The sequence below is a fragment of the Podarcis filfolensis genome, assembly GCF_964270895.1.
Source record: "Podarcis filfolensis genome assembly, chromosome: 6".
Classification (NCBI taxonomy): domain Eukaryota; kingdom Metazoa; phylum Chordata; class Lepidosauria; order Squamata; family Lacertidae; genus Podarcis; species Podarcis filfolensis.
Genome location: NC_139609.1, coordinates 86,288,924 through 86,301,857, shown reverse-complemented (window position 1 = coordinate 86,301,857; position 12,934 = coordinate 86,288,924). Strand labels below are relative to the sequence as shown.

General features: G+C 41.7%; 1 protein-coding gene across 7 annotated transcripts in view; it reads right to left on the bottom strand.

Annotated features, from left to right (window-relative positions):
- Window positions 1–12,934, bottom strand: part of GNAS (GNAS complex locus) — a 180,376-nt gene that overhangs the window by 52,201 nt on the left and 115,241 nt on the right. The window lies entirely within an intron of this gene.

Below are 12,934 nucleotides of genomic sequence, written 5' to 3'. Positions count from 1 at the left end.
ACTCAGTTGGCTAGAGAATGATGCTGATAATGCCAAGGTTGCAGGTTCAATCCCTGTATGGGACAGCTGCATATTCCTGCATTGCAGGGGGTTGGAGTAGATGATTCCAAATCTAAAGTTCTATGATTCTAAGACAGACTATGGGGGAGAAAAGGGGAGAGGCAAGGAATGAAAAGGGTGCAAGTGCAGTTATGTGAACTTAGGCTTTCTTCTAGCTGTGAAACAGCACTAAAGCAGGGTTCGAAATTAGCAGGCAGCCAGGCGCATTTTTTGCACCCAAAGATTCTCCATTTGCGAGCACCTCCAATGGTCTGGGTGCCATTTTTTTGCGCCTGGCTGACGCTCAAGGTGTACTTAAATGGATGTGCTTTGAAGCCTCCAAGTATATGTTAAGAATAGACAATATGTTAAGGAGTTTAACAATAAAGAGTAGTTTTGAAAACTGAAGTGTGGTATCTATATTTTTATTGTAAACACCAAATTAAACATGTATTATCAATTTCTGCTCAAAATCTGATATTAAAAATGTGTTGCTTACATGAATTGTGTATGAATTCATGCTCATCAAAATAATAAATAAAAAGTGTTGCTGACCCCCCCCAACCCATAAAGACTAGACGTTCTGTTTTGGCGCCAATAACACAGGTCCCAGAAACCATTTGGCTCCTAGCTTTTCTATCCCAGTTTCTAACACTGCACTAAAGGGTCATAGAATCACAGAATTGTAGAGTTGGAAGGGACCCCCGAGGCCGAGGATCAACTAGTCCAGTGGTGGCCAAACTTGGCCCTCCAGCTGTTTTTGGACTACAACTCCCATCATCCCTAGCTAACAGGACCAGTGGCCAGGGATGATGGGAATTGTAGTCCCCAAATAGCTGGAGGGCCAAGTTTGACCACCACTGATCCAGTCCAACCCCCTGCAATACAGAAATCTTTTGTGCAATGTGGGACTCAAACCCACAACCCAGAGATTAAGAGTCTCATGCTGTACTGACTGAGCTATCACATCTAAACAAAGCAGAGAAAACCCAATGATGTGAAAATTCCCCTTTCCTCCTAACCACGGTAATTAAAAAATGGGCGTATATTTTACAAAACAGCTAAATGGTATATTCCGATAATGAAGATCCCGCCAAGCGCCTATTTCTTCTTCACTGCTTTTAAGGTCGTGAAGTAGATACTGGCCTGCCAACAGTCTGAAATTTTTATGTGCTCATTGCCAACAGCTTTGAAGCCAGCAGCCTTCGTTATGTCCTGTACCAGCATGGCTACTTATAGGAAGCAAATGAGGAACTGTGCTGTGCTGCTTGTGCCCCAGCCTTCATTTCAACTGGAAACTGCCATTACTAGCCAGACCGTTTGAATGATTCAACACAAAAGGTGAGGCTATACATCCAGTTCTGCAGGTGCTGTCATATTTATTTAGCAGCTAAATGAGAGGCTTTTTTTAGAAACAGGAAGTGTGTTCAGTGAGTGAGCCAGCCAACCTAGCACTGCATAAAAAAGCAACACTGTTATGCAGACTTTCTAGATCTCTAACAGGCCCTTCCTTATTTCATCCCTGCGCACAAAAACAAGACAGCCTTCCCTGCTTTAAGTCTCTCAGCTGTGTATGTGTGTCTTATAAACAATGTGGGGTGCATATATCTATATCTCTATCTATATATAGACACACACACACACACACACACACACACACACACACACAGTATATATCTTTATGTAACTAAGCCAATATGTTCTTTACTACCAGCTTCAGGTTATAAGTTAATTTAAAAGACTATCAATCAAAGCAAGCCAATAGTTTGACAAAATATTATGATAATGTAATCAGTCAAAGCTAAGCAATTTTAAAGCCTACTTTTTTCAGCAGGAGAATCAAATACCTCCTTAGTGCTCTCCCATTGAGTTCAGAGGGACGAAGTAAATTAGTTGAGACTTTGGAGAAGGCAGATCTAGGAGAGAATAATCCTCTCCCAGGCATAAAGTTGGTACACACTAGTCCAACCCTCTACATGAGCATTAAACAAAAATAAAATAAAATTGGAGCCTTATGAAATGGGCTCACCTCACAAAAACGATGAAATTGTTGGGTATAATGAAGTCTGACCTGGAACTTATCACAAGCAATGGCTCAAGTTCAGGATGTCACTAAAATTTCTGTCACCTTTCTGAAATACCATAAAATTATATTTTAAAAGGCTGATAAAACGTTAAGGAAGGTTGGTTAGAACTGGCACAGGAATTGGAGAATAGCGAAACCACAAAATTTGAATGTCACATTATGAAGACTAGGTCGGAAGATTTAAATAAAAAGTGTGTAAGAGAAAAATCTAGCCAATGATAGACTACAACACCGGATAAAATAACAGTACCAATTAAAAACGTAATTAATTTTAGGGAATTTATACCCGTCCTTCATCAAAAGGCAGCCCCCAAAGTGGATTACATACACATTTGAATTAAAATATAACCTTAAAGGCAAACAGAACAGAATACTTGTTAAAAAGACAAATTTAAAAGGCCTAGGCCCTAAGGGAATAAAAGTTTTTCCCAACTTCAAAAGAACAACAGAACAGCAGTCAGACAGGTCTTCCTGGAGGGGTTTCACAAGCAGGCCCCCAAAATCACTCTTTTTGGGCCTACCTCTGAAGGTGCAAGGACTGGGGGGGGGGTTAATGAAGAAGTCAGGGGAAATCATTCCCTCAAACAGCAAAATGGGTAGCTATCTGCCAATCAGTAAGACAACATAAAGTGAACATTCTGTATACTTAGAGCAGTACTAGTTTGGTCTTCCCCTCAACCCACAAAGGAGGTACATCCCTCCACATTCCCCTCAACCCACAAAGGAGGTATTAGAGATCGCATGTACTGCTATGAAGGTGCAAGACTTCACTCTGCTTGGTGGCATCTCTCTGCCACCCTAATGGCTATAGAACACACATCATCATGGGAGATCTAGCCTTGAGAACTCCTGAATTTGAACACAGCCCTGAATAAAAACCAGCAAAAACAAAAATCCACAACATACACACATCCCTGAATTTTTTTCAGGGTGCAATTCTCCTTCAAAATTAAAACTGCTAGAGACAAAGTTAATCAGACTAAAACCAAGAGCGAAACAAAGGATAGGAGGAGAGAAACAAACAGAAACATGTTATTCATGCATTGCAGGGGGTTGGGCTAGGTGACCCTCGGAGTCCCTTCCAACTCTACCATTCTATGGTTCTACTTTTTGAAGGAATGTGAAGGTTAGTTAGGCCTTGCCTACGTATGCAGTCAAGCTGATGAGACTGAACCACTTATGACTGTAGGTAAGTAGATTAAAAAGGTAAAGGTAAAGGGACCCCTGACCATTAGGTCCAGTTGTGGCCGACTCTGGGGTTGCGGTGCTCATCTCGCTTTACTAGCTGAGGGAGCCGGTGTGCATCTTCCGGGTCATGTGGCCAGCATGACTGAGCCACTTCTGGCGAACCAGAGCAGCACACGGAAACACCGTTTACCTTCCTGCCAGAGCGGTACCTATTTATCTACTTGCACTTTGACATGCTTTCAAACTACTAGGTTGGCAGGAGCAGGGACCGAGCAACGGGAGCTCACCTCGTCACGGGGATTCGAACCGCCGACCTTCTGATCGGCAAGTCCTAGGCTCTGTGGTTTACATTTCTACAAATGCTCCAAATTCTCCAAAACAGAAAACAAGCAGACTAGAAACTTCCTCTTTTATGTGCTTGTTTCCTACTTTTTTGGAGGGGGGGTATTATTGGGTTAATTTTTTTTATTTTATATACTGTACTGTGATCTTTTATGTGACCTGCCCAGAGACCTCTGGGTATAGAGTGGTATATAAATTCAATAAACAACAACAACAACAACAATTGCAAGCAGAAATTATTCACCAGATAAGCAAATCTTGTATTTCCCACAATGCTAGAAGTATATAATAAACAAAAAATAAAGTACATCTCTCTGTGAAGAACTCTATGTGCAAGTCTTGAACAGACAACATTGCACTTACCACTTAGGTCCCCGAGTCCATTTCCTTGTTCTGGAAAAGACTCACCTCATCATAGTCTGGTATGTCTAACGTTTACCTTGCACATGAAGTTATAGGTGCAAGGGGCTATCTGTGTGAGTGTGATTCAAAAGCTTCCGCATGCTGGGCCTATGAAGAAACGCCTTAAGGCAAGCTCCCTCATATGTGGCCTCATCCTTCCCATCACCTACTATTTGCTGTTTATTTCCCAACCCCCCTTTTGTGCCAGGGCCAGCTCTCTTCCTTTCGCCATCCTAACGTTTTGAGTTTTTGGTGTGTTTTTTTAAAGGGGGTTCCTGTCCGATCTGGGATGCACACTTCCAGCTCAGCTGTGCAAATATCCAGTTGGGTTGGATGAGCCAAGGGGCTGCAAGAAGTGTGGCTCCCAACACATCATCCCTTGCAAAAGAGATTTACTCTTAAAACCCTGATCGTAAGATTAAGACCAAAATCTAGCAGGTGTGCGCACACCCAAAATACAGAGCTCCTGTTTAGTTTTTATTGTTTCTAAAAGTTCAGTCACAACAAAGCATTAAGAATATAGCTATACATCTTAACTTAAATACTTTAGTAAAAGGATTAACATCCGTTTTGTTATCATGCTGGGTGTTTTTTTTAAAGAATACGTAGAATCCTTTTTTTTCAGCATTCTGATAATTATTTCTTCAGTTCCAATACCGAATAAACTATACAAGCAATGGAACTGCTTTTCTTTTCTTTTTGCAAATCGTTCTGACAATTTCTTACAATATGTTATTTTATACATTAGCACTCTATACCACATACTTCTTTTCTCAGTCTTCTACCAATGAAGTTGTTATTTCTTCCAGTTTTTGAGCACAGGGGAGCACCTTCTAATCTTAGCAGTAGGAATTCTGTGCATGCAATAGGATGGCACTGAAGTGAATGGGAGAGGTTTACACATACAGGAACTCCAGGCATAAAAGGGACTGTGCGTGTGTTCAAGGTTCTCTAGATTCCAAATTGAAAGAAGCTGCCATTTATACTGTGATTTTGTAAATCCAGCCAGTTGGGCTATTGAAATGAACAGGGCTCCACACTTCTCACTTGAGTCCACAAATTGTGGCTGAAGTAATACTGAACAGTTTGAATTATATAAGCCTCAACTAGTCTAACAGGTTCTGTTTACGCAGCAATAAAAGGCAAATGAATTCAAGACAGAGACCAGACCCCACTTGGGCAACTGATCATATTTGGGGGATTTTATTTCAGAGAATGATAAGCTTAAAAATATACATCTGATATGTATTTAGCATTTACACATACTATACCTAAGGACCTGTGAAATACAACAGGCTTGTAGAGAAATGATTGTACTACAAAGTTATTTTACCAAGGAGCTCATTAATGTTTCATATTTCTTGCTTCAGAATTAAATATTGAACACTGTCAACACCACAGCATTTCAAAGATACACATGTTTAAAAGAGCAAACTCCAAGACAGATACTTAGTCTTCAGGTTGGAACTACATTTTCACAACCATTTCTCTGCTGCTAATTGTGAGAGCATTTTTCTGAATTGAGTGGCAGGGACCAACATGGTGTTTTTTTAATGCTAAATAGAAGCATGCTGCTAGACAAACAGAACCCTCCCCAACAACTTTTATGCTGATGTGATATTGTCAAAAAAGCACAATAAAGCTACCAAAATGAAAGTTAACACCCCCTGTAATAGCCAGGGTTATTCAAGAACAGTATTTTGTTCCATCTGCTTTCTGTATTATTTTTACCTCTTTTAGACTGTTTTAAACCTTTTAATTGTAACCCAAGAATATGTTGAGCTGAGTCTCCACTGTTAGGAAAGCTAACTTTGCCAGCACCCACACAGGAAACTTTTCAGCAATAAAAGGAGGGGAATCTGGTGTAGCAAGGCTCCTCCCTCCCTCAGTTCTTGCAGTTAGAACAACTGCTACAGCTGCTGCAAAGAAGAACATAGCACTATGGGCTATTCAGTATTATTATTTAAAGGAGAAAGTGCTGCTTGCCTTTACAAGCCCTTCATGGCCTTCAATCTGACCACCTTGGTTCTACAGCATCCAATCCTCATTTGCAAAATACAAAGATTTCAAACTTTTTGCTGACAGCTCTCTCTCTTTCTCTCTCTCACACACACACACAAAGAGAGAGAGAGAGAGAGAGACTCACCAGTTCTCACTGGTTACAAGGGATATTCAATTATTACAAAAAAGATGTTGCTGTCATTTATTAAACATTTGCATTCCTTATTGTTATTTAGCAAGTCACAGCTAATACAAAACCCAAAGCACTTGACTTCAGGAAGTTTAGTAATCCATTACCATATGTACTCAATCTTTAACTACTTTGCATCACTAAACACCAGAATCATCTAAATAGAAGGTCATGCTGAACACCACAGTGTGTCAGGTACAAATTTATGTTCAGCTTACAATTTTGTGCATTGCTATGTGGTATAAACCACATCCTTACTTAAACCCCAGTATCACAGTGTGTGCATGCATTTCAAACTTGGGTTCTCCCTCTTCTGTCTCACTTTGAGATGGCCTCAGAACTAGTGTACAAAATCCAGGAGGACAGGTTGAGAAACTGAGACCACGTTATCCAATTTCCACTGTTATGTTTTCTAAAGAAAGTCAGGTTCAGCATTGTGCAAGCTGTCATCAACATGCTTTCAGAGAGGAGGGTATAAGCATGCATTTCACTCAGCTACGGACACAAACATTTCCATGGGTATCTGATAAAACAGTGGTTTGTAATGGCATGTGACTTGCACACTCAACAGAAACCGTATTTGTTGCACACTATATACTGATTACTTGATTGCTTGAATTTCAGTATACAGTGAAGACATAATCTGCTGTACTGTAAAACTTTACAATACACTACGATAAAGGTTATCTCCAACTACTCACTGTATTCGGGAAGAGAAATCTATATAAAGTTATAAAGTCATCAATTTTCTCTGAGGAGAGCTCATTTCAATTAATGTGTCCAGGGATTTAAAAGTACAGAGATATTCTTAGGTTCCTTACACATAATTAATACACAAGTTCGGTTTTTTCAGTACCAGAGGAATACAACTGATACTTAAATGAGCCCAGGTGAGACTACTGTTTGTATGCTCCAGAGACACACATCAGAGGGCAGCCTGATAGCATGTACAAGCTGTAGTGGGAATGGCATTATACCACAGCAGCACTGCTGCAAAAATAATGTCTCCTGCCTTGACTCTGCCACCATTTTGTCATCCCCCGACCGGGATTTGGGTAACTGGGGCAGCAGCAAAATATTCCCGTACTGTGAATGGTTTTCTTGAGTAGACACTGTGCCTACCAGCTATAAAAAAACAAGAGCTGTTCCAGTTCACAGCAAGCAGGGAAGGAAGGAGGCAGTAATCCATAATGTAGCAACCGGGTAAGAGATCATTCCTGTGATAGGTTCTTTTTAGTTTCTTGGTAAGGACATCCATGGGACGCGGGTGGCGCTGTGGGTTAAACCACAGAGCCTAGTGGTTGCCGATCAGAAGATCGGCGGTTCGAATCCCCGCAACGGGGTGAGCTCCTGTTCTTCGGTCCCTGCTCCTGCCAACCTAGCAGTTTGAAAGCACGTCAAAGTGCAAGTAGATAAATAGGCACCGCTCCGGTGGGAAGGTAAACGGCGTTTCCGTGCACTGCTCTGGTTTGTCAGAAGCGGCTTAGTCATGCTGGCCACATGACCTGAAGCTGTTCACCGGCTCCCTTGGCCAGAAAAGCGAGATGAGCACTGCAACCTCAGAGTCATTCGCGACTGGATGTAACGGTCAGGGGTCCCTCTACCTTTAAGGACATCCGCAAGAGGCAACAAACTGCCCAACAGCTGATATTACTCTGCCAAACCCTTACATGCATGCAGGAGGAAGCTACATTCATTCTAACCTGGAAATGGGTAGTGCCAACTGGACTTGCTAATTAATTTCTAACTACTGAAGATTATTAACCACGACTTCCTGTGAAGCTCTTGCCCAGTTGGAAGACTCTGCCTCTGGTCTCTATCAGTTATGCAGTGATGGCAAACTATCAGAAGTTTCTTGTCAGAAAGCCAGATGGTAGCAATTTGTGGGCTACGAATGCCAACCGCTGAACTTCCTTGCGAACAAAAAAAGTGTGAGAAAAATCGTTCCAAATATTTCACATGGCTGTTCCAGAAACAAAGTTCTGTAGCACAGCTATATAGCAAAGTTAACCAACAGCAGGAACTTCAAAACTGTTAATACGATTAGAATTAAGTGAACTATGCAACCTTATCACAGGAATCCACATTAACGTCATTATATTTCCTAACTAAAAGCACCTGAAAATGCATTTCATGGTAAAAAGATACAAGATTAGTAGGCAGGAAGCAAAATCCTGTATCTTCAGCTGCTTTTGGCATATATAGAAAATGGTGCAAATACTAAGGCAAAGTTCAATTTTAATTCTGAAATAGGGCTCAAACGAAATATTACTGGAGGTATACAACTAGGACTGAATATTAAATACTGACTCAGAACTAATACAATGACCAGTATCTTTTGCGTCTCTCTCTGTTGCTATTTTATTACAGTTGCTGGTTACCTTTTTTCTTGCCTTTCCTCTGAGGAGTGTGAGGCAATTTCCAGTCCTCCTCTTCCATTTTATTCTCACAACCCAAGTTAGTAGGGTTGCCATATTTTGAATTATGGATTGCTATGATGGCTCTACCCATGAAAAAGAGGATGAGTCTGGAAAAAGAGGACACATGGCAACCCTAGGAAGACAGTGACTGGACAAGGTGGAACTTCATGGCTGAGTGGGGATTTGAACCTTCCTATCCCAGGTCCTAGTATGGCACTCTAATTTTATTGGAACTACAGCAAGCCAAACATCCAGCCATATGAAAGCAAAATTCAAATTATGCAGTAACACTTAGGATAGAAAGCCTGATAAATAACAAACAGTGCCAGTAACTAAGACTGGGGTATCTTGGTAAGCAGCATCTGTCTAGAAAGCCCTCATCATCATTTCTGGAAGCCAAGTTACAGAGCTCAGATGGAATGCACACATGCTCACTCACTTTCACGAATACTGGCTGCATACACGCTATTCCTGTAAAGCACATTCAAACTACAATCTGGGTTGCTAGGAACGGCAACTGTGTCAAGGATAAACTACAGAGCCCAGGATTCTCTGAGGGAGAGAATGTGCTTCGAATGTGCTTTAATAGGTACAATATGTACAAGGTCACTTTCTTAGCCAGTGCATATGCCTGTAACCCTTTTATCAAACACTGGCCTCTCCAAAAGACAGCAGTATGCTGTTCACAGGCTTACCCTACAATACGGAAGTACTGAGTATCGAGTAGCCTTCATGCAAGTCCTTAAAAGGTCCTTTGTGCTGCTAGTGTTCTGGAAATCACAGGTTCTTTTAAAATATAAGACAAATTTCTTGTTTCTAACTCTGGAGATGGCAGAAAAGATGGTGCATTCAATGGTTCCAAAGTATTATTCAGAGCAAAATAAGCAGTATCTTTGGGGAAAGTTGCCATTAAAAGATCATTAAGGCTGCACTTATTTATTTATTTGCTGCTGATCTGAGCTAAAGTGAATGCAAGTAAATTCTGCTCGTGGTGATCTATGCTTGTTGTGGTGAACAAGCACTCTAAATCATTAAGTGATGCAAGATCAAAATGAGAGCTTTCACTTAGTGAGAATTATTCAGATGGTCTCTTCAGCGAAAGTAGTGGAGTAGGAGAGCTGAAAATGATGCCAAAATATTTCGCATCTGGTAACCAATGCAAGCCTCTGGTTTCAGATAGTACATGCTTAAAAGGTAAAGGGACCCCTGACCATTAGGTCCAGTCACTGACGACTCTGGGGTTGCGGCGCTCATCTCACTTTATTGGCCGAGGGAGCCGGCGTACAGCTTCACTGAATGATTTAGAGTGCTTGTTCACCACAACAAGCATAGATCACCACGAGCAGAATGTGGCCAGCATGACTAAAGCGCTTCTGGCGAACCAGAGCAGCGCACGGAAACACCATTTACCTTCCCGCCAGAGTGGTACCTATTTATCTATTTGCACTTTGAGGTGCTTTCAAACTGCTAGGTTGGCAGGAGCAGGGACTGAGCAACGGGAACTCACCCCGTTGCGGGGATTTGAACCGCTGACCTTCTGATCGGCAAGCCCAAGAGGCTCTGTGGTTTAACTCACAGCACCACCCGCATCCTACATGAGTCTAAAAAGCCCGGGTCACAGATTTTCACAGCCCTCTAGTCGCTATGGGGGCTCATTTCCCAGAAGTAATATATTTAGTGGGGACGTGGGTAGTGCTGTGGTCTAAACCACTGAGCCTCTTGGGCTTGCTGATCAGAAGGTCGGCGGTTCGAATCCCCGCAACGCGGTGAGCTCCCGTTGCTCGGTCCCAGTTCCTGCCAACCTAGCAATTCGAAAGCACACCAAAAAAAGTGTGAGTAGATAAAGAGGTACCGCTCCGTTAGGAAGGTAAATGGCATTTCCTTGTGCTGCTCTGGTTTCGGTGTTCCATTGCGCCAGAAGCGGCTTAGTCATGCTAGCCACATGACCTGGAAAAACTGTCTGCAGAAAAACGCCGGTTTCCTCAGCCTGTAAAGCGAGATGAGTGCCACAACTCCAGAGTCGTCTGCGACTGGACTTAACTGTCAGGAGTCCTTTACCTTTTTAAAATGTATTTAGTATTAACTCTAGAAGTGTATACAGTGGTACCTCGCAAGACGAATGCCTCGGAAGACGAAAAACTCGCAAGACGAAAGAGTTTTTCGTTTTTTGAGTTGCTTCGCAAGACGAATTTCCCTATGGGCTTGCTTCGCAAGACGAAAATGTCTTGCAAGTTTGTTTCCTTTTTCTTAAAACCGCTTGAAGAGGTGTAGTTGCGACTTGACCGTGCTTCACAAGACGAAAAATTCGCAAGATGAAAAAACTCGCAGAACGAATTAATTTCGTCTTGCGAGGCACCACTGTACTTGATTCTGACTGAACTGGGGAATGGCTGGGGAAACCCAGCCAGATGGGCAGGGTATAAATAATAAAATTTTTATTATTACTATTAAACTAAGCCTCCTAGACCACAGCCACTAGAGGGCCAGGAAAATTTGTGTCCCGGGCTTCTTAGACCTCTCTACCCATGTACTATTGAAACCTATTCCTTCACTATCTGAAACCAACATTGGCTGCCAGATGTGATTTTTCCCCAGCTCTCCTACTCCACTAAAGAGGCAAAAAATACAGCTGATCACAAACAGGAGGGAGAGGGAATTCATTCTTAGACAGAAGGCATATTAGTATTGAGCTGTGCCCAGCTGATTGTTCAGATCTTCTTATCTCTTATCCTTATTTATAAGGAATTTGAGAGTAAAATTTTAAGGAGTCTAACTCCTATACATATATGCACAGCCAGCAAACTACAGTTTGTTTTCTGGTAATAAATCACAATGTGAAGCGATGATTTGTTATTGAGTTACAAATTGACGCTTGTTTTAACTATGGTTTCACAATAACTCAGAAGGAAACAACTTTCCTTAACCATGGTTTGTTTGGCGACCTAATACTCACTAAGCTACACTGGCATAAGCAGCTGAAAAAAACCAAAACTGTTCACCAGACTGTCCCCCCCCCCCAAAGATGTCCTCACTCTTAAATCTGCCTGACAACAAGCTCTCTCTTCTCCATTCTCCCAATTCCTCCATGACAAGTTGCCCCTCACAAGTTAGACCCAGTTGCTCTACAAGGAGAGGGGGAAATTTTTAATGATCATTTATGTCAACTGACTAATTCATATACACTTGGCTATCCTGACTGCTAAACCTTCTTACAGCAAAAATAATTAACTCTTCACAGGAACAAAACACCGATCTTTCAATACAACACAAAAAGATACTAGCAGAAAACCTGTAAAAGTCAATCACTCCATTAGAGCAGTAGAATAGAGCTAAGGAATTTGATTATTGAGGGTACACTTGGTGTTTCTGTGATGCGGGTGGGGTGGGGGGAAATTAGCTTGACTCAGGGCATAACAGGAATGGCTGAAAACTTATGAGAAGATTTCCCTGGCCTGTTTGCACAACCAGGAGCTAGTAACAAGGTGAGGCAATGCCAGTACAGGATGTCAGGCCGGCAGCAAAGAGTAGGCAGGAGTAACTAAGCTTTGGAGAAGCAAACTATGGTTTGTTTGCTCTTCTAGGAGACAGCAAGCTACAGCTTAAGAGTTATGTACAAACACAGCCAATATTTTAAACTGCTTTACAATAATAACAACATATGATAGCTGAACTTAGGTCCAGTTTCAAATCTCAGCTTATCTATGGATTTCTTGAGCAGTTCTAAACATGTCCCTAACTCTGATCCCCTCCCCTAATGAGTCAGAAACTAAGGACTTAAGCTGTGGATTTAAGGCTGTGTGGAGATAAACTTTCGAACCAAAGCAATGTTTCAAGATGAAGCTGGAAAGCTAAGAGTTTTGGAATGACGCAGTTAAAAATGCCGTCGCCATTTTGGGAGGCATTGTTGGAGCTCTTGGGTCTGGGAGGAGAAAGAGAGAAATAGAGTTGTTTACATATCGTGGATCAACTTCTCGGTGGGACTTAAGAGCGACAAATGCCAAATTTATGATGGAAAGAGCGATGTTATCTACGAAGGAGATATATGGAAACCATCTGGACTTAGTGGAGGAACGGGAAATCCACACAGGATTATTATTTTGCTTATCGGCTTAAGGAGACTAACAGAAGAGATCGTAAAGGAAAAATAGAAATTATATGAACAAGATATGATGTGGAAACACCAAGATAAGACTGGATAGAATTATGAATTTTGTTTGGACTGATCGCAGTAATAAGAAGATGATCTGAATCCCCCTTTGGATCTTG